Source organism: Rhipicephalus sanguineus, chromosome 3 (assembly GCF_013339695.2).
Source record: "Rhipicephalus sanguineus isolate Rsan-2018 chromosome 3, BIME_Rsan_1.4, whole genome shotgun sequence".
Taxonomy (NCBI): domain Eukaryota; kingdom Metazoa; phylum Arthropoda; class Arachnida; order Ixodida; family Ixodidae; genus Rhipicephalus; species Rhipicephalus sanguineus.
Genome location: NC_051178.1, coordinates 14,028,073 through 14,054,880, shown reverse-complemented (window position 1 = coordinate 14,054,880; position 26,808 = coordinate 14,028,073).

Below are 26,808 nucleotides of genomic sequence, written 5' to 3'. Positions count from 1 at the left end.
ATTTTTGTACTTTGTGAAAGGTAGATTAGCCTGATTAACGACATGAAGAAGTCAATCCAGGGACTGTTATTGCAATCTAGGGCATTTTCGGGGGTCACTCTAGCATTAAAACGTTGACTTTGGTTGACATCACTTTCGCCATACCTCCTTGGTGATTAGAATAACTAAGAGCTGAGCTAGTTGGTGAGTATTCATTCTAACAAGACAGGGCGTGCAAACACGGTCACAAGAAAGAAGTCAGGACACCACAAACGCCGACTAACAACTGAATAGACGCACAACGGCGGAAAAGAAAGAAGGCACGTTTCTTCATTTCTATGTCGGTACAACACTGCGCATTGATCGAATTTTGGCGTGCACTTACAATCTCGACAATCTAAAGATAGATTAGAAGGTGTGCCTCCTTGGTGAGGTGGGCATGTCATGCAAAGCAGCAGCGCTCGCGACGCTGCTTGCGTTTGCGCAGCCGCGACAGTAATGCGAGTTTTGGGCGAGTTGGGTCACGGGCGCACGAGAATGCTACCGCAGTGTTTCCGCGCGGCCGTGAGAGAGCATATCGTCGCCCCATAGCTTAACATATTATCAAATGAAGTGCGATGATACCACACGGAGATGTTTAGAAAATACTGGAACTGGTACAGCGGATCACGGAAAACAGAAGAAACGGCCGAGCCGGCCAGACGGAAGGGCAGAGTGCTAACGGCCAACTGGAAGTCGGCATTCAGCCCTTTCCTATAGCCGGCTCGACATATCTTCTTTTTTTCGCAATGCGCTGTACCAGTTCAAGCCCGACAAACCAACTCGCCTAGTCATGAACAATTGGCCTGTTAGAAAATACTAGTCAAACATAGAAGTACTTAGAAAGACATGTAAAAGACTGCAATATCCTCACAAAGAGGGGCATCAGCTTCTCTGTTTGGGCGGCTTTCAGGCAGTGGAGAGGCGGTATTTTTTCAGCTTTATCGTAGTCAAGAGAGTGGCATGAGGCCAAACGCTATCAAAGCTGTCAATAACAGAAAACATAGCGCGCGCTAGAAGAAGAGGGAGACGAGAAACGGCGCGTGGCACGCGAGGTTTTGGTTTTTTTGGACTGGAATAAACGGCTGCGTTGGGACGCGCTGCTCTATATCTTCAAACGTATTGTCCTTAAACCCGGTATATATTAGAACGAAGTCTTCGGATTTTACACTGGTGCCGAAACCCGACCCGGTTTTCGTGGAGGACCATGGAACGCCTGCGAAGCACGCGAGCAGCTCGGCGGCGACACAGCACTAAGATCATCAATGAAGTCGGTGACCTTCTAGCTTCGAATGAGTTCGATCTGGCCGGACTTCGCAGCATTCTTCAGCGACTGGAGAAAAGTACCGACGAGCTCGTCAAAGCCAACGAAGCACTGCACGCAGAGATGACTGATGACGAAGTGCTTGCGGACTTCGACTCTCTGCTAGAGTACGAGGACCGAGCTGCGGGGTGTGTTGGCCTTCTACGACATCACATACAGGAGCTAACTCTCCGATCTTCTGTGCCATCAAGACCCAACGGTGAGTTGCCAACCGACTCTTCTCTGTCGAGTCAAGCATCCCCGAGAGAAACTTCCGTCGACACCGGAGCTCTGTCGAGTAAACCAGCCCCGAGAGAACCTTCAGTCGTCACCGGAGCAAGGCTTCCTAAGCTGGACCTAACGAGGTTCGATGGGTCCCCTACGAAATGGCTTCCCTTTTGGGACCTCTTTCGCCACTCCGTGCACGAGAACCCGCGCCTTAACAACGTCGATCAGTTTCACTACCTCCGGTCTCTTCTTGACGGCCCGGCGGCAAAGGCTATTGCAGGCATACTGACAACGGACAATAGTTACGAGGACGCCATTTCCACCTTGAAGGAGCGTTTCGGAGACGTGCGAATTATTGAGCAGAGACACCTCGAAAACCTTCGCACTCTACGTCCCGTCACTATGTCGGCGAACGCCAGTGCCCTCAGAAGCCTCTACGATTTTGTCCAAGCGAACATAAGGGGACTCAAAGGCCTCGGCGTCTCGGAGTCGAACTACGCTGCCATGCTGTGCGAGGTGCTGATGAAATCGATTCCGCAAGACATAATGGTGGAATAATACCGACGGTGGCGACTTGAAGCGTCAAGTGCGAACAACCCGCCGAGCTCAGAAGAAGAACTTCAGCAATTGCTCAAGTACCTTCGCATCGAGGTCGAGTGCAGGGAGCAGACCACCTACCAGCGACGGGTGTCGTACAGCAGTGAACAGCAGACTTCCGGCAGCCGTAAGAATCTGCCAACGGCATCAGCTGCAGTCCTCAATAACAGTGCCTTAACGAAGGAGGAGGCATGCCTTTTCTGCCAGAAGTCACATTCGACGCTGGATTGCGACGCATCGATTCCTGACTCGGAGAAAAAGCGTCTTCTGTCGACAACTGGCTGCTGCTTCAGGTGTACAACCAAGGGACATCGGGCAAGAGACTGTCGACGTAAGGTGAGCTGTTCGTATTGCCAAGGAAGACACGCTTCTTCGATGTGTTCCAGAAAGAATGCTAAAGCTGCTCACATAACGACGACACCGCAACAAGCAACGAGCAGTACTTCCATGTACTCTGTGTCAGATGGAAATAGGCGGAGTAACCTTGATACCATACTTTTGCAAACATTCAGAGGATGGATAAAGGGCGCAAAAGGTTCCTGCTATATACGAGGCATTCTGGATAATGGTAGCCAGCGCACTTTCATTAAAGAAGACGTTTCAAGAAAAATGAACCTCAAGGTGCTAGGAGAAATTGACATTACCGTCAACGTGTTTGGAAACAAACGTGGAGGTCCAAGTACGCGTCGACGACTAGTTGAAGAAACCTTACAAAGCCAGCACGATGGTGTTCAGCATATTGCCACGCCCGCTTCTTCTTTTATTTTGATGTGTTCGAGTTTGACCAGCAAGGACGGTTATCAACGCTCGACGCTGGCCGTAAAGCAGTGTTCGAGAAGCTTCACGATTTTAGTAGATCGTTTTGTTAAGATCGCGTGCCGCACGCGAATGTTCCAGCTTTGTCGAGAGATAACGCCGCCACCAGCGATATTGCTGGAAAGTTCCATAGCGCCTGTATAAAAGCCGACGCGCTTGACCGCTTCTCAGTTGATCGACGGTCGACGCTCTGTCCGCCGCTATCAATGTATTGCTGTAGCTTTCAGTTTCTCGGCCACAAGTTCGGCCTAATAAAGAGTTTCATCTCGACTTGCTGACTGCTGCCTTCGTCGACGTCACGACCACGTGACATTTGGTGGAGGTGCTGCTTCTTCCATGATCCGGACGCCCCCGCGAAGTGCTGACCCAAGCCCAAGCCGCGACGAGGACGACGGCAAGGAGAACCCGGATCGTCGAACAAGCCGCAGGCAGAAGGGACTGCCGCCAGAGCACGGGCTCCTTCCCCAAAAAGACAGACAGCCGCAGATCCCAACATCGACCGCAGCGACGATGACCGACCCCGTGCAGCCTGCGCCGATCCTTCTTCGGCATCCCAAGGAGCCGCCAACCTTCCGCGGATCGTCGTTTGAAGACCCGGAAACCTGGCTTGAAACATACGACCGTGTCGCCATCTTTAACAACTGGACCAATGAAGACAAGCTGCGTCACGTGTACTTCTACCTCGAAGACGCGGCCAGAACCTGGTTCGAGAATCGGGAGTCCTCACTGCAGACCTGGGATCTTTTCCGCAGCGCATTCCTGCACACGTTCACAAGCGTCGTCCGCAGGGAAAGAGCCGCTTCTTTGCTGGAGACCCCGGTGCAGCTGCCAAACGAAAACGTCACCATCTTCACGGAAGAGATGAATCGACTTTTCCGTCAGGCCGACACTGCGATGGCGGAAGACAAAAAAATTCGCCTGCTCATGCGGGGTGTCAAACAAGAACTTTTCGCGGGACTTGTCCGCAACCCGCCCACGACGGTCGCCGAATTCCTCACCGAAGCTACGACTATTGAAAAGACACTGGACATGCGGACGAAACAGTACAACCGCTCGCCGCTGTCTGCAACCTATTCCGAAGTGCACTCACTAGCCACCGACGACTTGCGCGAAACCATCCGAGCGATCGTGCGGGAGGAGTTGCGCAAGCTGTTATCTTCGCCGCAGCCTCAAGTGGATTCGATCGCCGACATTGTCCGCGAGGAAATCAAAGAGTCACTGGGTGTTCCTCAGCCGGCACCGCCGCAGCTTCAAGCAATGAGTTATGCTGCTGCAGCCCGACGCAACGACCCCCCACCTCGCCCGTGTCAAGACGCCGCGCCGCCCCAGCAGTTCCGCCGCCAGGCACCACCGCCGCCACCACCGACGCCATACCGGCCGCCAACCGGCCAGCGATACACGCCGAGGAAGACCGACGTTTGGCGCGCCCCCGACCATCGTCCACTCTGCTGCCACTGCGGAGAAGCCGGCCACACCTACCGCCGCTGCCAGTATCGACGGATGCAGGGGCGTAGCCAGAAATTTTTTTCGGGGGGGGGGGGTTCAACCATATTTTATGTATGTTCGTGCGTGCGTTTGTATGTGTGCGTGTATATATACGCAAGCAAAACTGAAAAATTTCGGGGGGGGGGGGGGGTTGAACCCCCCAACCCCCCCCTGGCTACGCCCCTGGACGGATGGGACTGCGCGGGTTCGCCATCGACGCGCCGCGTCCACAGCAGGGTGAATGACCACGTGACATCGCCGACTATCTGGCAGGAGCGCAGTGGACCCCCCGAGGACCTTCCCGATCGCCGTCGCCAGGCCGCTACGCCTCTCCCCAACGCCGCCAGTATACTGGCCCATTCCGGAGCCGGTCGCCTAGCCCGTATCCGGAAAACTAAGGGCAGCAACCGATGGAGGTGCGGTTGCTGTACGACGAAACATCGAAGATCCTCCGCCGCCGACGACGACGCCACGACGAAACCTTGAAGACCCGACGCGAACCAGACAGAGCCCCGACGACGAAGCCTCGCGGACCGAAGTAGACATGACGACGCAACGTGGAAGCAGCGGAACAAACCGACGTAGCCGTGACCCGACGGCACGACCTAACTGCAACGCAAGACGACGAACTAGCGACCTCGACGTTCTTATCTACGGCCACAGCGTCACAGCCCTCGTCGACACCGGAGCCGACTATTCTGTCATCAGTGGTCCGTTCGCCACGAAGCTGAAGAAAGTTAGGACAGCCTGGGAAGGCCCCGAAATCCGGACAGCTGGAGGTCACCTCGTAACGCCAGAAGGAATCTGCATAGCGAGACTCACCATTAACAACCGGATTTATCCCGCGAACTTCGTAATCCTGCCGCGTTGCTCGAGAGATGTCATTCTTGGTATGGACTTCTTAGGCCTTCATGGTGCAATCATCGACCTGAGGTCTAAGTCAATAACACTATCCACGGAAAAGGCACTACCGCCGCACACTCCGCCAAGAAAGCACGCCTTGAATGTGCTGGAAGACCAGGTCACCATTCCCCCTCGCTCCAGCGTCATCATTTCCGTCGGCACTCAGAAATCAGCAGACCTCGAAGGCGTTGTTGAAGGCGACCAGCACCACTTGATTAACCGCAAGATTTGCGTCGCAAGAGGAGTAGCAGAGCTGCGGGCAGGGAAAGCAACAGTTATGCTCACGAATTTCAGCAACGAGTACAAGCACGTGAGCAAAGGCACGACGGTCGCCTACATCGAAGAAATCGTAGAAGCCAGCAATGCTTTCGGCCTCACCGATTCTCCCGAGCCTACTCCGACGAATAAAGCGCCGCAACCAGCTTTCGACATCAATCCCAGCCTTCAGAAGCACAAACAAGAACAGCTCAAAACCCTGCTCCTGCAATACAAGGACTGCTTTTGGTTGTCGTCAAGAATTAGGCAGACTCCCGTGGCAAAACATCGCATCATAACAGAGGAAAGCGCCACACCACTCCGTCAGAGCCCGTACAGAGTTTCGACGCGAGAACGCGAGGCCGTGAAGAAACAGGTCGACGAAATGCTACGCGACGACATCATCCAGCCGTCCTAGAGTCCGTGGGCATCCCCGGTGGTGCTAGTGAAGAAGTAGGATGGGACTCTACGTTTTTGCGTCGATTATCGTCGCCTGAACAAAGTCACGAAGAAGGACGTGTATCCCCTTCCCCGGATAGACGACACCCTGGATCGATTACACAACGCAAAGTACTTTTCGTCGATGGACCTCAAGACCGGTTACTGGCAAATAGAAGTCGACGAGAGAGACCGAGAAAAGACTGCTTTTATAACACCAGATGGCCTGTTCGAGTTCAAGGTCATGCCCTTTGGTCTTTGCTCGGCACCTGCGACTTCTCAACTGGTTACGGACACAGTACTGGCCGGCTTGAAGTGGCAGACGTGCCTCGTGTACTTGGACGACGTCGTTGTGTTTTCCTCAAACTTCGACGAACACCTTCGGCGCCTTGAAGTTGTACTTCAAGCAATCAAGACCCCCGGACTCACCTTGAAGCCTGAAAAGTGCCGCTTCGCGTACGAGGAGCTCTTGTTCTTGGGTCACGTGATCAGCAAGGATGGTGTTCGCCCGGACCCGCGCAAAACAGCTGCCATCGCTGACTTCCCGACGCCCACCGACAAGAAGGCCGTACGCCGTTTTCTCGGCTTGTGCGCCTATTACAGACGTTTCGTCAAGGAATTTTCACGGATCGCCGAGCCACTGACACAACTAACGAAGGCCGACGTCGAATTCAGGTGGGAAACGTCGCAAGTTCAAGCATTTCAAGAATTGAAACGACGCCTGCAGACGCCTCCCATACTTGCGCATTTCGACGAATACGCCGAAACGGAAATCCACACCGACGCAAGCAGCGTAGGACTCGGCGCCGTCCTTGTGCAAAAGACCGACGGATTCGAAAGGGTCATCAGTTATGCTAGCCGGTCGCTATCAAAGGCAGAAATCAACTACTCCACAACAGAAAAGGAGTGCCTGGCCATCATCTGGGCTACATCGAAGTTTCGCCCCTACCTCTACGGCCGGCCCTTCAAAGTTGTGAGCGACCACCACGCCTTGTGTTGGCTAGCTAACTTGAAGGACCCTTCAGGTCGCCTCGCACGGTGGAGCCTACGACTTCAAGAATTCGACATAACCGTCGTTTACAAGTCCGGAAGAAAACATTCCGACGCTGACTGCCTGTCCCGCGCCCCCGTCGACCCACCGCCGCAGGACGACATGGAGGATGACTGCTTCTTGGGAACCATAAGTGCCGAAGACTTCGCCGAACGACAGCGAGCGGACCCAGAACTCAGGGGCCTTGTGGAATACCTCGAGGGCAGGACCACCGTTGTTCCCAAGGTGTTCACGCGAGGACTGACATCGTTTTTCTTGCGCAACGGTGTTCTCCTTAAGAAGAACTTCTCGCCGCTTCGAGCCGATTCCCTTCTCGTAGTGCCCTCAACATTGCGACCAGAGGTCCTCCAGGCTCTGCATGACGACCCGACGTCTGGACACCTGGGTGTTTCTCGCACGCTCGCAAGAATACAGGAAAAGTATTACTGGCCGCGCCTTGTCGCCGACGTGACTCGCTACGTCAAGACCTGCTGGGACTGTCAGCGACGCAAGACACCGCCGACTAGGCCAGCCGGACTTCTGCAGCCTACCGAGCCACCTCAACGGCCGTTCCAGCAAATTGGGATGGACTTACTGGGGCCGTTCCGGACGTCCAATACCGGAAACAAATGGATCGTCGTAGCTACCGACTACCTCACCCGCTACGCCGAGACAAGGGCCCTACACAGAGGCAGTGCCGCCGAGGTAGCAAAGTTCTTCGTTGAGAACATCCTCCTGCGTCATGGCGCCCCAGAGGTCCTCATCACCGACAGAGGTACGGCGTTTACTGCTGACCTAACTCAGGCAATACTGAGACACAGCCAAACAAGCCACCGCCGGACCACAGCGTACCACCCACAGACCAATGGCCTCACCGAGCGGCTAAACAAGACCATCGCCGACATGCTGGCCATGTATGTCGACGTCGAACACAAGACGTGGGATGCCGTCCTTCCGTATGTGACCTTCGCATACAACACGGCCATGCAAGAAACGACGCAAATGACGCCGTACAATCTGGTCTATGGAAGGAGCCCGGCAACGACGCTCGACGCAATGCTACCAACCGCCACCGACGAAGACGATCTCGACGTTGCCGCCTATTTGCAACGCGCCGAAGAAGCTCGACAGCTCGCCCGCCTGCGCATCAAGAACCAGCAGAGGGTCGACAGCCGTCACTATAATCTTCGACGACGCCACATGGAGTACCAACCCGGTGACCGTGTGTGGGTCTGGACGCCGATACGCCGACGTGGGCTCAGTGAAAAACTTCTTCGGCGATACTTCGGCCCATACAAGGTGCTTCGACCTCACGGCGCTCTTGACTACGAGGTCGTCCCGGACGGCATTACGAACTCCCAGCGACGCCGCGCACGACCTGAAGTCGTCCATGTCGTGCGCCTTAAGCCGTTTTTTGCGCGTTATCGAACCTGAGAACTCTTTTTCCTTTGTTATTGTAATTTATTTGTGTATGCGCTTGTTTTTTCCTTTGCATGTTCTGTTGCAAGCATCGGGACGATGCTTTTTCAGAGGGGGGCAATGCCATGCCCGCTTCTTCTTTTATTTTGATGTGTTCGAGTTTGACCAGCAAGGACGGTTATCAACGCTCGACGCTGGTCGTGAAGCAGTGTTCGAGAAGCTTCACGATATTAGTAGATCGTTTTGTTAAGATTGCGTGCCGCACGCGAATGTTCCAGCTTTGTCGAGAGATAACGCCGCCACCAGCGATATTGCTGGAAAGTTCCATAGCGCCTGTATAAAAGCCGACGCGCTTGACCGCTTCTCAGTTTATTTATTTATTTATTTATTTTGTTACCCTCAATCGCCGAAGCTTTACAGAGGGGACTGGGTTACAACATGAAAAATATACGTACTATTTTATACATGAACAAGACTAAAGCAAAAAACATCTCTACTCAATGAAACGCAACAAAAGTGAAACGTAAAAATAAGGAAATCACAATAAGCAAATAGTGAATGTGGTAAAATTATACAGCACTAGCAAGAAAGTGTAAAAGTAAGAGAAATGACACGCACACACAAAAAATCAAGAATCCACTGGAAAACGCTGGCATCTTGACACGTGGAGACAGAAATTCGTAGGGAGGGGGAATAGATCGGATGACTAAGGAGAGCTATCGCGAAATAGGTGAGCTGATAAAGAATGACGAAAGAGGGAGTGATCAGAGATGGAAACGATGTCACCTGGTAGCCGATTCCAATCGTTTGATGTGACCGGTATGAAGGAGCAAGAAAATGTGTTTGTGTAGCAGAAAGTACCTTTAACCTTGTGTTCGTGGTCGATCCGAGAGGAGTGATATGTGGGAGGCGTAATGAGCTCATTACGCAGTGATGGATGATGGTAGGTCTTATGGAAAAGGCAAAGGCGGAAGTACTTGCGACGCAGTGATAGAGGTGGCAGTGACAAGTGGTGCTTCATTGCTGTTACGCTTGATGTACGGTGATAATCCGATAGAATAAAACGTGCAGCGTTATTTTGAATTAGCTCAAGGTGCCTAATCAAGTTTTCGTGGTGAGGGTTCCAGATTGCAGCAGCGTACTCCAATTTCGAGCGCACGAGGGTTTTATGAAGAAGCATCTTCAAGGAAAGTGGGGCGTTGCTAAAATTTCGACGTATGTATCCCAATGTACGGTTAGCATTGTTCGTGATGACGTTTATATGGGCATTCCATGTTAGATTGAAAGAAATGGTAACGCCTAAGTACCGGTATGACGACACGTGGTCAAGATAAACATCACCCAGTTTGTATGTTGAGGAGTTATTAAACTGGCGGGAGACTGTCATTAGCTTGCATTTTTTGGGATTTAATTTCATAAGCCATTTATCGCACCAATTCCTAATGTTATTTAAGTCTGTCTGCAAGATGTTCCTATCATCATCGGTACGTATTTCTCTGTAAAGCACACAGTCGTCGGCATATAAATGAACGGATGAAGAAACGCAGTCAGGGAGGTCATTAATATATATTAAAAACAGCAGAGGTCCCAGAACTGAGCCCTGCGGTACACCCGATGTTACACTTATTTCCGGCGAGTCATGACCGTTAACAGTGACGTACTGAAGACGGTTTGTTAGAAAGTAGTCGAGCCATGCCAGTACATTCGAGTCAAGGTTGAGAGAGGAGAGCTTATGCATTAGTAAAGCGTGATTGACTTTTTCAAATGCTTTTGCAAAATCCAGGAAAATGCAGTCAATTAGAGATTGTTTATCAAGAATGGTATGCAGGTGATGAGTGAAAAGAAGCAACTGGGTTTCACAGGAAAACGTACGCCTAAAACCGTGTTGGGCCGATGTAAAAAATGAATTCGATTCTAAAAACTTCGCAATGTGTGAGTGCAGTACATGTTCCATTAGTTTACACGGAATGCTCGTTAGTGAAATGGGCCGATAGTTAAGAGCGGAGTGTTTATTACCAGACTTGTGTATCGGCACAACCTTACCGACCTTCCAGTCCAGCGGCAAGGTTGCTTGGTCAAGTGACTGCTGGAAAATCTTACACAAGAAGAGAGACGAATATGCGCTTGTTTGTTTGAGAAACTTTGAGTTGATACCGTCAGTCCCACATGATGAGGATGTTTTTAAGGTGTCAATTAACTTCGAAATTCCTGCAGAATCAAAAGTGATAGGAAACATTGAGCGGTAGTCACGGCACACAACTGCGTCAACAGGTGCAGCAGTGTTTCCCGAGAAATTGGCTGAAAAAATATTGTTAAATAACGCGGCACATTCAGATGGTGGTAGCGGCTCACCAGAGTCATCGTTGATTGAGAAATCCGCATTTTGGTTAGAATTGATAACGTTCCAAAATTGCCGGGGGTTCCTTGATAACAATTCAGGCAACGTATGCGTTTGGAAACGATTCTTAGCAGCACGCACAGCTTCCACGTATTCTGCCTCAGCATTTTGATACGCTACCCAGCAATCTCTAGTATTTTGCAACTTGGCTGTGCGGAAAATGCGCTTTTTTCTATTAGACAAACGTTTTAGATGCGTGTTATACCACGGTCTTTTTGTGTTGTTCCGTATGCGTCGAAGGGGAATGTGCGCATTGGTGAGATTAGTAACTAAGTTTTTGAAAAGATCCCAGTTCTCTTGTACACTTCTCTCTTCAAAATTGCAACAAAATGTGTCTAAGTACGCGCACATATCTTGGTTAATGGCGTCAAAATCTGCATTGCGGTAGTCCCGGATGTACTTGTCTTCTTCAGTTCCACGTGAAAAAGACATGGTGATGTCGAAATGTAACACCAAATGGTCGCTCAGACCAGGAAGATAGATAATTGGGGATATGAAGTCTGGATGTGTTGACAAAACTAGGTCTAATGTATTAGACGATTCATTAGTTACCCTTGTTGGTTTCGTTACAACCTGGGTGAAGTTAAAACAATTACAAAAATCTAGGAACTGTTGGGATTGTGTTGAAAAGGGGTCGAGCAGAGGAACACCAGTGTGCCAGGTGATGTTAGGAAAATTCATGTCACCAAAAAGAAAAATTGGTGACGAAGGATACCGAGTGACGACATAGCCGAGAACGTCATGCAATTCATCGACCAATGACGATGTATAGTTTGGAGGACGATAGCATACGCCTAATATAATCTTTGTGTGCTTGCTTGAAATACCAACCCAGACTGTTTCCAGAGAGGACACAACTTCTACTTGAAAAGAGGAAATTGTTTGCGATACGGCTATCAATACACCACCACCCTGTCTATCTTCTCTATCGCACCGATACACATCATATGTGACGTCAGTCTGGAAAATTTCTGTATTTTCCACCGTTGAGTTGAGCCATGTCTCGGTTAATATTACTAATTTTGCCTCCATTGAGGAAATAATAGAATTAAGCTGAATCCTGTGTTTCATAATGCTCCTTATGTTGGAAAAAAGAACAGGGACATTGAAAAGAGCAGTCACGTCATCATTCCTACCTCCGGCTAATTGTTACTTGTGAGAACGACTGGAATGAGTAGAATTCGCATTAATTTTGCGGTTACGAGTACTAAAGGCGGGTCCATTGCGACTACCCGATGGCTTATCTTGGGTGACACTGTCGTTTGGAACGGGAGTTGTAGTCTTACGAGTTTCCTTCTCTAGTATACCATCAGTTGCACGGTCATAAATGTAGCAAGTGTTACCTACATACAACTTATCATGCCGAACTGAGAAAGCTGGTGACTGTGGCAATGAGTTTGCAAACTCAAATAGTTTTTTCCGTGCAACTCGTGTGGCTATTGAAAGGTCTTCTGTGACGGAAACATTAATACCTTTAAACGTTGCTCGCTTAAAAAGAACTTGTTGCCGAAGCTTAAAACGACTAAACTTGACAATGACAGGTCTACACCTGTTTTCTTGGTAGCTGCCACCTAACCTATGCGCACGCTCAATTACATCATCAGTTATGTTCGGGTCGACATGTTGCGTCAGAAGGCTTACAATTTTTTCCTCGGTTTGTATCCACGATTCCTTAGCGTCCGGGATACCATGAAAGATTAGGTTATCACGACGCGCCCTGTCTTCAATGTCGTCAAGGCGTGAACTCATGACAGTGCTTGTTTGTTCGAAGGTTTTCACGGCCTCTTCTGCTAGATTGAGCCGCTCTTTTACGTCATCGATTTTGTCACATTGGGCCTCGATTTTCAATATTCGCGTATTCATTGCGACAAACTTTTCTTCGAAAGACTTCTGCGCTGTTGCGACATTAGCCGAGATATCCACTTGGCCCTGGGCTAGCCTACCCGTCTCAGCCTTTAGTTCTCTTAACATCGTTAGCACTTCTTTTTGCCATTCATCGGGACCGGGGTTGCTTTCAATATCTCCGCAACACAACAGCTTAGAAAGTACATGAACATATTCATCATATGCGGTACACAGTGCGTGGGGGCACGGGAAAAGCAAAGTACATCTGTTGCTAGTGCGCTTAGCGAACAGAGAACATTTGTTACTAACCTGCACAAGTAAAAAAGTCGCACGAAGCGGAATTGAGCCATGGTGTCGCAGGTGACTTTCCCGTGCCCACTGAAGCGATGCGAAGCTCCGAGCCTGGTTATAGCTTGCGCTGAAACTGGTTGCTTTGTCGATGCGGCTGTCCGGGTCAAGCGGAGCGATGCGTCTTGCGGATAATCGTTGAAAGTCATCAGATGGTACGGCGTTTCACCGCTGTCGCTGTGCACCGGCTGATTTGACTGTTGATCCGTAGGCATCAGATAGACGGTGCGTGACACGTGGCAGCTCGGATAAGTGGCGAAACGGACCAGAGCCTGCACGAAGTAAAAAAGTCGCACGAAGCGGAATTGAGCCATGGTGTCGCAGGTGACTTTCCCGTCTCTCGACGGTCGACGCTCTGTCCGCCGCTATCAGTGTATTCCTGTAGCTTTCAGTTTCTCGGCCACAAGTTCGGCCTAATAAAGAGTTTCATCTCGACTTGCTGACTGCTGCCTTCGTCGACGTCACGACCACGTGACAATATTATTGAAGCAATAGAGGTACAGCACATCTGTCAAGTTGTTGTTGAAGTACCCCAAGACCATGAATTCGCAAAGGGTTACAGAATCGCGGTCGACGATTGGCTGATGCTCTTTGCTTTCCGCATATTCCACAAGAAGAAGGCATTAGCTTATTAATTGGCTCAGACCAACTGTGGAAGATCCTTGGAAGAGACATCGCTTGGCATGATAATCACAAAGGTCTTCTTTCAATTGAAACTGCACTGGGTTGGACATTCCAAGGACCCCTTGACAACGATGATACCATTCATCCACACACAATCTCAAACGTTTGTGTACTTCGGACGAATTGCTGCATGAACGATGAACTGATGCTGCAAACGCCTAGGCTGCAGGAACGCGTAGGCTCAGAGCTGCAGAAGTTTTGGCAACTTGAAAGCTTAGGGATCACAGATGCGGATGAACCATCCTCCCATGATAAGAAGGTTTTGAAAGCTTTCAACGAAACCATTGAGTTGCGCGATCAACGATACGAGGTCTGTCTGCCTTGGAAGGAACTGCCATCAGACCTGCGTGATAATCGTGCGGTAGCTGTCAAACGACTTCGCTGCCTACTTCATCGGCTCTCTCAGAGCAAAGAAGTTCTGCTCAACTATCATGCGGCAGTCAGACAGTATATTAAGGATGGTCATGCGGAACCAGTTCCCCTCGTCGAGGATGCGACCACCACAAAATACTACACGCCCCACCGAGAAGTAATAAGAGAATCGTCCGCCACGACGAAACTCCGAGTGGTCTTCGATGCGTCGTCCCATGCCACGGGAACGACTTCGCTAAATGACCACTTAGAAAAGGGCCCCAACCTCAGCAGCGACATGTTGAAGATGCTGCTGCGCTTTGGCCAGCATCAGTTTGGAGTCGCGGCTGACGTCCAGAAGGCTTTCTTGCAGATTGGAATCAAGCCGTGTGATAGGGACGCCCTGAGATTCCTTTGGTTTGAGAGAACACCAACAGGAGTACATGACATGAATCGCCTTCGCGATTACCGCATGACTCGCGTGCCCTTTGGCACTACGGGAAGCCCTTTTTTACTGAGTGCGACATTGCAGTACCACTTCCAGTGCGTACCTGGAAAGTATCGCCGAACAGCAGAGAAGTTGGCGAGTTGCTTCTATGAGGACGACATGGTTACCAGTGTAGCTACCGCATCGGACGCCTGCGAATTATACGATCATGCCACAGAAATATTCGCCAAGGCGGGAATGAAGTTGCAGAAGTGGGCAACTAACTGCACTGACATGGAAAACCGCATAGAACAGCCGCACCACACAAAGATACTCGGACTGCTGTGGAACACCAGATCAGACAAGCTAAGCTTGAACGTAGACCCTGTTCTTGAACGTCTCCAAGGAGCTAAGCCTACGAAACGGGTCATCTTGCAGACCTCCGCTCGCCTGTTCGACCCTCTCGGTCTTGCAGCTCCATTTCTTATCCGCGCTAAGATCCTCTTTCAGCGTATTTGGCCGCTACAACTCGATTGGGATTGTGAAATTCCAAATCAACTTGCTCAAGAGTGGGATATGTGGTGCAGAGAAGTCTGTGATGTCAAGACTCTTTCAGTACCCAGGTTTTGTTTGTCAATTAGCGACTTGGATTATGAGCTCCACGTATTTACGGACGCAAGCAAGGCCGCCTACGGTGCTGTTGCTTACCTGCGGCACAACCACAATGAAGCACCCGTTGAGATGGCCATGGCGAAAGCCCGAGTAGCTCCCATAAAACAGCTTTCACTTCCACGGCTTGAGCTTATTGGAGCTTTAATGGGTGCCCGACTAGCGAAGTTCATAAGTGACACACTGGCAATCCCTTCTTCCAAATGCTATTTTTGGACTGATTGAACGGTGGCGCTTGGTTGGATCCGAGGCGTCCCTTCAAAGTGGCAAGAGTTTGTCAAAAACAGGGTCACAGAAATCCGAGGTATTACCGACTCTTCCCAATGGAATCATTGTTCTGGAAAAGAAAACCCCGCGGACCTAGTTTCCCTAGGCACGTCGATAAAGTCACTGATTGGCAGCAAAATTTGGTGGCGAGGACCGCCTTGGTTGGCAAGACGCAAAGAACGGCCCAAGCATCCGACTCCTGTAAAAGATGATGTAAAAGAGGATTTGGCAGTAGACACCGTAACGCTCTATGCATCCTCGACATCGGTGGACACTGTTTTTGACCTATCAAGACATAGTTCTTGGTTGCGGGTGCTTAGAGTTACGGCTTGGATATTGAGGTTCGTCGCAGCCTGCCGTGCCCGGCCCACCCCTCAAGGACACCTAACGACTGAGGAGCTTGCCGCTTCTGAAAGGTACTGGCTGTCCGTTACCCAAAAGCAACGATTCGGCATTGAATTAGCTGCCCTCCAGGCAGGACGAGATCTCCTCAAGGCGTCGACCATTCGGGATTTGCACCCCTTTCTTGCTGAGGAGGATGGCTTGCTGCGAATTGAAACGAGACTTCGGAACGTCGTGTACCACGAAGGCATCAAACACCCGATCCTGCTTCCTGGTAACCACATCGCCACTGAACTCATCGCAATGGGCTTGCACCGGAGGCTTCTTCACGCAGGAGTCGCAACAACCATCGCAGAACTCCGAGAGCGCTTCTGGGTGACGAAGGGGAAGCAGTGCGTGAAAAGAGTGATCGGGCGGTGTACTTGGTGCGCGCGATTAAGCGTGAAACCTGCGACGGCTCCGATGGCGGCGCTACCTGCTGACCGAGTGAATGTGTCCAAACCATTTGACATTGCTGGTGTAGATTTTATTGGACCAGTGTACCTGAAGAGTGAGCCGGCACAAAAATCCTACATCGTACTGTTCACTTGCGCGGTAGTACGTGCTATTCATCTGGAGCTTGTTTTGCGCTCAACAGCCGACAGTTTCTTGGAAGCTTTTCGGCGTTTCATTGCACGTCGTGGACTTCCGTCAGTGATCTACTCTGACAATGCTCTGTGCTTTAAACGTGCTTCTCGCGAACTTCGTGTTGTATATGACACTATTCGGGGAAGTGAGGTTGGGAATTATCTTTCTGCTCATAGTATTACGTGGCAATTTTCTGCTGACCGCGCTCCTTGGTGGGGAGGATTTTGGGAGCGTATGGTGAGGTCAGTGAAAGAAAACTTGAGGAGAGCTCTAGGGAGGTCACTTCTAGATTATGGTCAAATGAGCACGGTCCTAGCAGAAATTGAAGCCATCATTAACAGTAGACCTCTGACGTATTCATATCCTGCCCCAGTGGAACCAGAAGTCTTGACACCTGCTCATTTCTTACATGGCAAGCGACTGACGGCACTTCCTGACTTACAAACTGTAGCCGTGGTACCTAGCTCCCATACTGAGCTACTTAAAGACTGGATACAGAGACAAAAGATGCAAAAAGACTTCTGGAATCGCTGGTACAAGGAATATTTATTACTCCTTAGAAGCGCCCATAATAGGCCAGTGGTGGACATCACTAGTATTGCTGAAGGCATTATAGTCATAGTGCGTGATGATGCCTTGCCAAAGTTGTGTTGGAAACTCGCACGTGTTCTGAAGAACATTACCGGAAACGACGGCATTGTGCGTTAATGTCGCCTAAAGCTAGCCGACGGCAAAGTAATCACGCGGCCTATACAACATTTGTGTTGCCTAGAAATGCACCCGTAGCAATTCGTGGGCCGGGAGTGTTAATAACAGAAAACATAGCACGCGCTATGAAAGCCTCGCCAACTGGACGCAAACTCAGAGCGCTAGCCCACTCACCCTTCTGCCAGCCCTGGACAACTGTTATTTTTTTGTCCTTTTGCTCGTCGAACGGCAGCGTTAGCCTCTGCGGCAAATTTGCCACGGCCTGGGAGAACATGGGTCGGATGATGCCGATCCAGGCGAACTCACCTGATAGCGGTGACCCATATTTACATGCGCTAGGCGCAATTCGCGTTCGTGATGTTCCGCCTACTCTGGTTAGCACTCAAGTCTACCTTCAGTCTGGCCATCTTGGCCTTGAAATCACTGCCTGAATTAAACGCCCTTGCTTGCGTCGACCAGAATTTTCTCAAAAGTACGAACTCAGTCGCGTCGCGCCCAGGGTTAGTGTGATCGACGATCCTGAAGCCGTCGTCATTGGCGTAATTGCCTGCAGCGTCTATTAGGACGCCGCTATCGCGGACGTCGATTACTGGTGGTAAGCCCAGTACGTTAAGCTCACCGACGGGTTCGGTAGCCGCTTCCGTGCAGAGACCAGCTCTAATGACGACGTGGCATCCCGGTGGCCGGCCTCCTAAAGGGGAGACTCTGCTGAATCGCCCAGAACTACCGTGAGAAGCTGCAAGAAATCCGAGGCTCGAGCCCAGCTCGAACGTCGCCAAGTTCGACAGCCGCTCCTCAGAATGCAAACTCCAGAAATGAATACCCGCTCTTTCCGTCGCTAGCGCAGAGCTGGCGCGACAACTTTCCTTCGCCGAAGCCAGGCCGAGAGTGCCGGCTCAAACTGGTGCTTCGCTAGATCACAGCTCAGATCACGCTCCTCCTCCGTCACCCTCCATGCACGCGCGCGTGCCGTTTTGAGTAGAACCTTTAAACCGTTTCACACACCCGCGCTGGAGCATTGGCCAACAACAGGGTAGTGTTAAAGGTCAAGTCTTAAATCATAGGTAAATTTTGTCCGTGTACGATGAAAGAACTTGTAGCAGCACCGCCGAGGGACCACAGTCAAAGTTCCACGTCGACGCTTTCAGGTGTTTCCTGTGCGGGCGCCGAAAGCCGCCGGTCAACTCCAACTACAGCAAGCGCATCTTTGATCTTCGTCGATCGTCTCTGCGCGCCAAGCACGTGCGCCCCTGCAGCCGTGTTCAACTTTCGTAAGTCGCCTCGTCGCTACTGTACTGTTCGCCTCCCAGCTCTTTTCTTTAAAATATACAAGTTCGTATTGTAGACGTGTCTATATTTGTGTTTACTTCTCAATACGCAATTATCTCGCAAACAGTGCTCGCTACGTGTACAAAATAAAAATGAAGCGAAAATAATTGAATAACAGGATAGTACGAATAAAAGTAAATGAGAAGGAAATTTGAACCATAGAATTAAAGCAATTTGTAAAATAGTAGAAAAACAAGAGTGAAGCCTGATTCTGTAACCTAATAGAGCGCATTCCACGCTTCGTCGACGCCGTTTTCTCTTCCGCCATCTTGCTCATTAAAACATTCAAATGAACGATCTTGAGAAAATCCAAGCTGAGAGGAAAGGCGCTCTTGCAGCCTACTTCCTAATCCTGACCACGTATGCGCAACTTGTCTTAACATTGCGATGCAGCTACTCGCCCAGCAATAAGTGCTGTTCCGCCTTTTCCGAAGGTGCAGGCCGGGTCTCTACAGGCCGATAGTTGTCTTTACGTCCATTTCAAGTCCTTTACAACTATATCATTTGCACTACACTACAGTTAAAAGAATACAAATAACGTTAGCTATATCTATTTTTGGATTCATCTGTTGATTTCATTAAGTTGTCTCTAACTAACGAAACAAGCTCTTGATCCATTCTCCTTCTTTCCTTCATTCCGTGCTCAAGAAATTCTCTAAAACCAGCGTTTCGAACGCTATATTTACCGACGCATCAAAATGGTACTCGAGAGAACAAGTTGCCTATCACAGAAAGATATAGGTGGAATTTAACCCGAATTCAATACTGTTGTGCATGCCACCTGTGATGTCATGCATATTCATAGTGCGCAGATTCACTCCCACTGTGCCACAGTTATTAGGGGTATAGACGACAGACTCTGCCAAGTGGCGCTGCGAAAAACACCGCCACCAGCGCCCTCATCACAGCCCAGGAGCCAACTGGGTAGTGCAAAGAGCGCCGTCCGCAAGCGAATCTGCATAGGCCACAATAGAACCCCTTCTTTGGTTGGTGTCGAGGCACGGTTTCCTGAAAATCAAGGACCTGGAAAACTTCTACCGCCAATCCACGCTTCAGAAAAGTAGGAAGGTCATCAAAGCAAACTGCGGGTACATTGCAAAAGAAGTTTGTTATTTCTGCGGGCTGGAACTCGCAAGCACAAGCGAGCATCGCGCGACATTGAGCTCGAAGGAAGCCCTTCGACTTCCGTTCTGTAGCACCTAACGGCGTTCAATTTGGGTATATTACATAATGTCAAAGCGAAGAAGTACATTTAGTTAGGAATTAGGAATTCGAAGGTCGCAGGTTCGGTCCCTGCCCGCGGCAAGCTATCTTTTCGTCCACTTTTTTCTTCACATTTAATTACATTTACTACTAATAACGTCCCCTATACTTCCCTTGGCATTATTGTCTGTTAGTTCTCATTATATTGTGTATAACAAAGAAAAACGAGCCCTTAATATTTCCACTTCCTTCCTTCATTTAGTTAGGACTGTATCTTACGAGCAGTGGTACAAAGCCCGCTTTATAAACGAGGAATGGCCCAGGCAGTTTTCCTCTTTTCAGTTGCATTCTCTCTTCATCTCTCGCTTCTTGTACGTTGGACTATTTTATTACGCACCCTCGAATGTTATGTTGATGGTTTCCTTCCGTTTGTATATACTGCAAATGGGGATACGTGCGTGTCTGCTTTGGCGGGGTACAACGAAAGGCGAAACCATGGCCTCAGAGATTAGCTCCGGGAATCGAGGAGGCCCCGGGCAAAATAAACCTGAAGGGGGTCATGACCAACATTTTGCGATTTACTTGTATGACGCACGCGTAAGCATTTGCTAGTTAAAACAGGAACTTTGAGCCTTCAAAACGCACGTGCCTAAGGAGTTTTGGTGTGCGGGATGTTTATCACGCGTCTTCAGTCCGCCTACAGCTGCTCACACAGTGCTAAACTATGATCAACTATTTCTTGCGCAAAACTATTTAGCGCAAGAAATAGTTGATCAAGGAGTACCAACTAGCTGGAAGCCACACCGTGTTACACGGCGCGCACCGTGGTCAGAGGATCTACTGAGCTTCAAAGTCAAGGTTGCTACGGTTCTACGTCAAGGCTGCTCAAAACAATAACTGAGCCACATTATCACACTTTCTCATGCGACCAGCTCTAGAGAACGCGAGTAATTTGCTTAACCAACACGCTCGCAAAGGCCCGTATCTAGCGCTATCTCCTTTCTGCTTCGTACGACAGCTATGAAAATCGGCAAATCTGAACGTCGTTATTAAGTCTTTTACGCCCGTGGCAATTGACAACGCAACAGCAGCGTAGACTGCGGCGTTTCTTCGTAGCGCGTCTGCTTTTGTTTGCACCGTAATTCTGGCGAGTAATACAGCAAGCACAACGGTGGCGCGTGCGTCCAGCGGGAAGAAATTCATCGCTCTCTTTCTGAGTGTTAAATAGGCAAACACACGCAATATTAAGCTCAATCGTTGTTTCGCACTCGCTAGTTGCACCTGGTCCCACAGCACACTTCGCAAGGAAGTCGGACTTTGCACTACCCAGTACTGCTCCGACAGGTGGCGCCACGCGTCTTGCGAATCTTCAGAGTATGATGCCTATGAGAGAAAACTCAAAAGGCGAAGTACACCATTAACCATCTGTATGTAGCAATCATGGGTGGCCAGTTGTCTCCCTGAGGCGCAGATTGCGCTATTGTATTACCTCCAGCGCGCAGACATGCGCCGTGGAGACCAGGACACTCGGCCCCACCCATACGAACTGGAAGACCATTCTTGCCCGCACATGTAACCATTTCACGACTGTCACCTTACCTGCCGGCATAGCTCCATTTAAGTCTAATGTACCAACGTTCCTCGACATACGTACATGAGCGCTGTGCCTTCAGCGAGGCATGACTGTGTCCAACAGATTGCGTCCTGCCACTGCGCTGTTTGTCGTTCTTCTGGCGGAGGTCTGGTAGTGTCAGTACCCACCGCGATTGGGAAGAGACTCGGGAACAGGCGTCTGCTACTGCTGTTTTCCCTGCAAAGGAACAACAGCCTCTTATGCCTGTGCATATATGCACAGTTTTACACCAATTTATTCGCTCTGGACACACTCAATGTACTATGGCGACTGAAGGAAACGCGAACAGTGCAGCATTTACGTTCTGTGCAGTTCCGCATTTCTTTTCAAGTGGTTGTAGCCTGGGTGGCAATTTAGAGTCGATAAAGTCATGCATGGTACCATCAACAACCATTCTAGCATTATATAACTGCCACCAAGGTGATAGCATGATGAGAGCTGTTCGCGTTTCTTTCAATAATGTCCCCTGTACACGGGAGAGAGGGATCAAATGATTCAGGACAAACAAGAACTACAGCGCAAGCTGTCGACTAGCGCCAAAGTGAGCCGAGGACAAGGCCTAACTTCCAACGGACTTTATTATGCAGGTCACGAAAATATACACTCGATAACAGCGCAGCAAACAAGAACACGCGAAAAAGGAAGGTAGGCATTGCGAAAAATGGACTTACAGACGGCAAAACAAAGAAAAAAGCTATCACTTGTTGGGCGCTCCAGTGCCTCCCTGAGACCTTAATTCCTCCTCAGGGAAGGACAAGGATGGCTTGCCCACGCATGTGTTGCATACAATTCCAACCCACGCAGCCTCAACGATAATGCGGGTGCGATCACGCCTGTGTTTATGCAGCGTCACCGTGTCTTCTAAAAAAGAGGTTTGCAGTTACATACAGTCAACGGCGTGCTAGAAACTCATCTTTATCCCTGCGAAATTTACTAGCGAGTTCTCACATTCTGGTCCCATCCACGCAACATACACCGCAGAAGCGGGGCACATTGTGTACATCATTTTGTACATTGTACATTGTGTACGCACCTAATACTGTGCTTTAAGTTGCATGCAGTAAACTCTCACACACGGGCACCCTAAAGTCCTTTAGACAAGGGACATCTTTCGGAAAGGCGTTCAGGCGCAGTGACACACGACCAAGGAGTAACTTCCTTGCCGCAAAGATCCTTTTCGGAAAAGCAGATGCCGCATCTACTTTTCGGGCAGGAAGGGAGTACTCTCGCATACAGTGTGCATGATTTATTAATAGAAGAAAAGGTGTTGCAACACTCGCTTCATTTTCAATAAATTAGGAACTGCTGGTCGCTTACAGATTTCAGCGGCGAGTCTTCATGCATAGTTGTGTCTTTCTCCGTTATGTGCCGCTCTCAGCTGTCGATGTCCCGTCTCGCAGCCGTCGGTTCGCCCTGGGGCCTCCTCTTCGTCCGTCTTCTGTGGCCAGCCCTTCGTCCTAGTATCCCGTGGCCAGTCGGAAGAGGAGCAGCCGCGATCCTGGTCATGGTGCCATGTCGCAGAAACGAGACGAGAGGATCCAGACAAACTGCATTCGATGCGAACGAGAAACAACATTCTTCTTATTTTTATTTGCTTATTCATCCGCGCGCTCTACCGTGCCCGCTGTCTTTTTCTTCTCCTCGTCATCAACGAGTTTCAATAGAGGGCTCAATAATGCATTTATTTGGCTGACATCTTGTTCACTTCTCCTTGAATAACCTTGCGCTCTGTTGCAAACACCCGTACGGTCGGCGGTGAATGAGAACAGCATCTCCTGTGTTTATGCGGTGCTTCATAAGAGAAGTCTGGTCGGGTAGTCGATTGTCGATGTCAAAGATGCCGCGGCAGCAAGCCGCCCCAAGCCGCTGAAAAGGCGGATTGCTCAGGTTGGAGGTCTTGGGCGATAATCGCGCGTAAGGACATGTCGAGGCATGTGGTATCCGGTGGGCGATAAGGAAAACCTGAGCACATGCAAGCTGCAAAAACGGTGACGTGGTCGTCTGATAAAGATCGCAGCGTGGCGGCCGAGGTGCATTGAGGTAGCACGTACTTCGTGAAGCCGAAATATATAACGGCGAGACATATCCGGTTAGCGGCGACGGTGACGACGCAGTGTGGCGCAGTGATGCAGCGCGTCGGGAGGACATCAATAATATCCGTTGTAGAGGTCGCATAGACATTATATGACTTACTAGTAGAGCCTTCACGGTTATGTAGGGAAAGTTCGAGTATAAAGGGGGCTTTTGGACCGTGACTCCGGAGGGTACGGTGCCTCTGGCGAAATGCCGCGCTAACAGCGCGTTCGAGGGCATTGTCTTACCAGCAGAGCGTCTGTACATTGTGTCAGAAGCGGGGTACTGCCACTAAGACGTCCGATCCCGGGACTTCAAGTTCTGCTGCTCCCATTGGCGTCAGCGTTTCCCTTTCCTCTCCGCCGCCGTTTAACTTCGACAACGCAGGTCAGTGGCCGGCATGGATTCAACAGTTCGAAGACTTCTCCTTCGTGTCAGGCCTAGCGTCCGCTGCCGAAGAAACACAAGTCCGTACCTTACACTACTGCATGGGTCTTCAAGCTCGTGTTACTTTGTCGTCTCTCATGACTGACACGGAAGCGTATGCCTGATACGACGTAGCCAAGGAAAAGTTCAACGGATACATTGTTCACCCGGTCAGTGAAGACTACAAGTCCAGTCCGTTCCACAAACGCAATGAGCTGCCCGGAGATTCTGTAGACGCATTCTATACAATGCTCAAAAACATTGTCAAGAAGTTCCTACTGCCCTCTCATGGCTCGTTCACACTGGGAAATCCGCCGTACACAGCGACCGGAATGCTCCTGTCGCCGAAACACAGTGTCGTTCGCACTGCACGCGCACCGCGCCACCGGATAGCCATATTGCGCCATCTGTCGAGTAAACCATCAACCACGGGTGAGCGCGGGATGGATTCGCAGTTGCCCGGATGTTGTCGCGGCTCGCAAGGGGTGGATAGCAAAACGGCGCGTCGTCTGCTACAGCACTTCCGGTTCTAGGAACCGTCAAGGCTCAGCTCGTCGCTGCTTCAAGTTGTGTGCGGTTCAGTGTAATCGGGGAGGAGGCAAGATAACTGGTAACAACCGCGTCTCAGAAAGCACGTGTTTTCTCCCCGATTACACTGAATGGCACACACCTTGGAACAGCGAAGAGCTAGGCATCGAACCGGAAGACGTCATTTTGCTATCCACCTACTACGCCATGCAATTTCGCGGGTCTTCAGCGCTGCTAAAACGACCATGCTCGTTTCAACGCTTTTTGCAACTACGGCGTGCAAGGCAGCTACATCGCAATGCTCAAACAGGTGCTCGCTGCATCAGAAACAAAGCAACATAGACAGCAGTACTCGTACATACCAGTCAATCCAAGCTCGTTGTCAATTTTATTCCACAAATCGTCCTTCAGTAAACTGTCCTTGTGCTTCGGGTGGCGTTTGTCGTAAAGGACGAGGTCGTTCGCACCATTTCGATGAGCAATTCCGCTATGTGGATGTTTTTCGACTGCGACGTCACGAGCGTGTCGGACTCGGCCGCCATTTTTTCAAGTTCCGCGGCGAGCGGATCCGGCAGCGGTTGCCGCAAAAATCGGTCCGGGAGCGATCGGCGCGGAGAGGGTCGATTCGGCGAATCTCGCCGCCGCCGAACCGAATTCTGCGGCTCTCTGGTCGCCGGAATGCTCAGTGTGAACGAGCCATCACGGTAGAAGATCGTCTCGTGCGCGATCGTTTTGTCGCGGGTCTACTGGATTCCCGCCTGTCGGGCCAGCTCTGCCGCGTCTCGAAGCTCACTCTTCACGATGCGCTGACTCAAGCTCACCAGCACCAAGACGCTGAAAGGAGAAACAAGCCCAGAGCTCTCAAGCAGATTCTCTCAACACAGACGCTTTCGGAAAGAAGCGAGCCAGTGCCCGCAGCTCAGACGCGTGTCAACGCTGCTCTAGTCCATAGGATAGCCAGCATCGAACGCTTCTTACGACTACTGTGGTTACTCGGCGCACTCTCGCCAAGATTGCCCGACGAAGAAGGTTACATGCAACTTATGCCACAAGAGAGGACACTTCACTGCATTTTGCCGTTCCAGGACGAAGCGTCTCAGCCCCATTCGGCTACTCACAGTAACCGCCTCCCGCGGTCGTTTCATCAGCTTGGAAGACAATGGACGCGCGCTTCGCTTCAAAGTGGACTCGGGCGCCGATGCGTATGTTGTACCTGTGGCGTTCCAGGGATGCCCAACTCCGCCTCACCCGACAGGAGGCGACCAACTTCTTGGGCCGGGACGCAACACACTCAACCTGATCGGTGCGTTTTTCGCGACTTTGACCTGGTGGACTCGCTCCATACAACAGAAACACTACGTCGTAGATGGTATCGACACACCTATACTTGGTTACGAGGCGATACTTGGTCTCGGCGTCATTCAGCATAGGCGTCATCGACGTTGGTCTCCGCGCAACGCCGCAGGCATTTCCGGTAATCGTACATCTGGCCTGCTCATGGGACGATCCCTTCGAACGCGCATCCCAGTTCCAAGATCGAAGCTCAAACCTGACGGTCCGTGGACTAGACTCCAAAGACAGGGGTTACAATGCCTGCCAGGCTTCTAATGATCTCTCTGCCCTGAAAGAAGGGGAAGAAGTGTGGGTGCAAGACGTTAAAGCGTGGGATACAGTTCTGACGCCTGCTCAAAGGCCACGCTCTTATGTGGTTGAGACGCCCATCCGCGTTCTCGTCCGAAATCGTCGACATCTTGTCCCATGTGTCAGTTCCCCGCCTACTTCTCCAGCAACTGCCTCTTTGAGAATTCCACCCGATAATCTTCGCCAATGGAAGAGTCAGCAGCCTGTGGAAATGTTCATGAACTGACAAGCGAACCTCCTGGCCTGGTGTCGGATACTCCAGTCTGCTGTGACCTTAACCAAGACTCTCTCACGGACCAATCTGCGACGGACACCGAGCACAACAAAACTGCGCATGTCCCTGGGTTTCCAGGTGCTCGACGTGCACGTTACAAAAAACGTCTCAGAACAAGCAGACTGACGTTCTGGCTTTCTTCATGACATGTGCATGTGCATGTAGCCCTATGGGGTGTCTCTTGCGAAGTGCTGCGCTCACGGCGCGTTCGAGGGCATTGCCCTTACTAGCAGAGCGTCTCGACATGGTGTCAGAAGTGGTATACTGCCTCTAAGGTGTCCGATCCCGAGACTTCAAGTTCTGCGGCTCCCATTGGCGCCAGCGTTTCCCCGCGCTCTCCGCCGCCGTTTAACTGCGACAACGCAGTTAAGTGGTCGGCATGGATTCAACAGTTCGAAGACTTCTCCTTCGCGTCAGGCCTAGCGTCTGCGACCGAAAAAACAAAAGTCTACACCTTGCTCTACTGCATGGGTCCTGAAGCTCGTGCTATTTTGTCGTCTCTAATGATTGACACGGAAGCTTATGCCTCATACGACGCAGCCA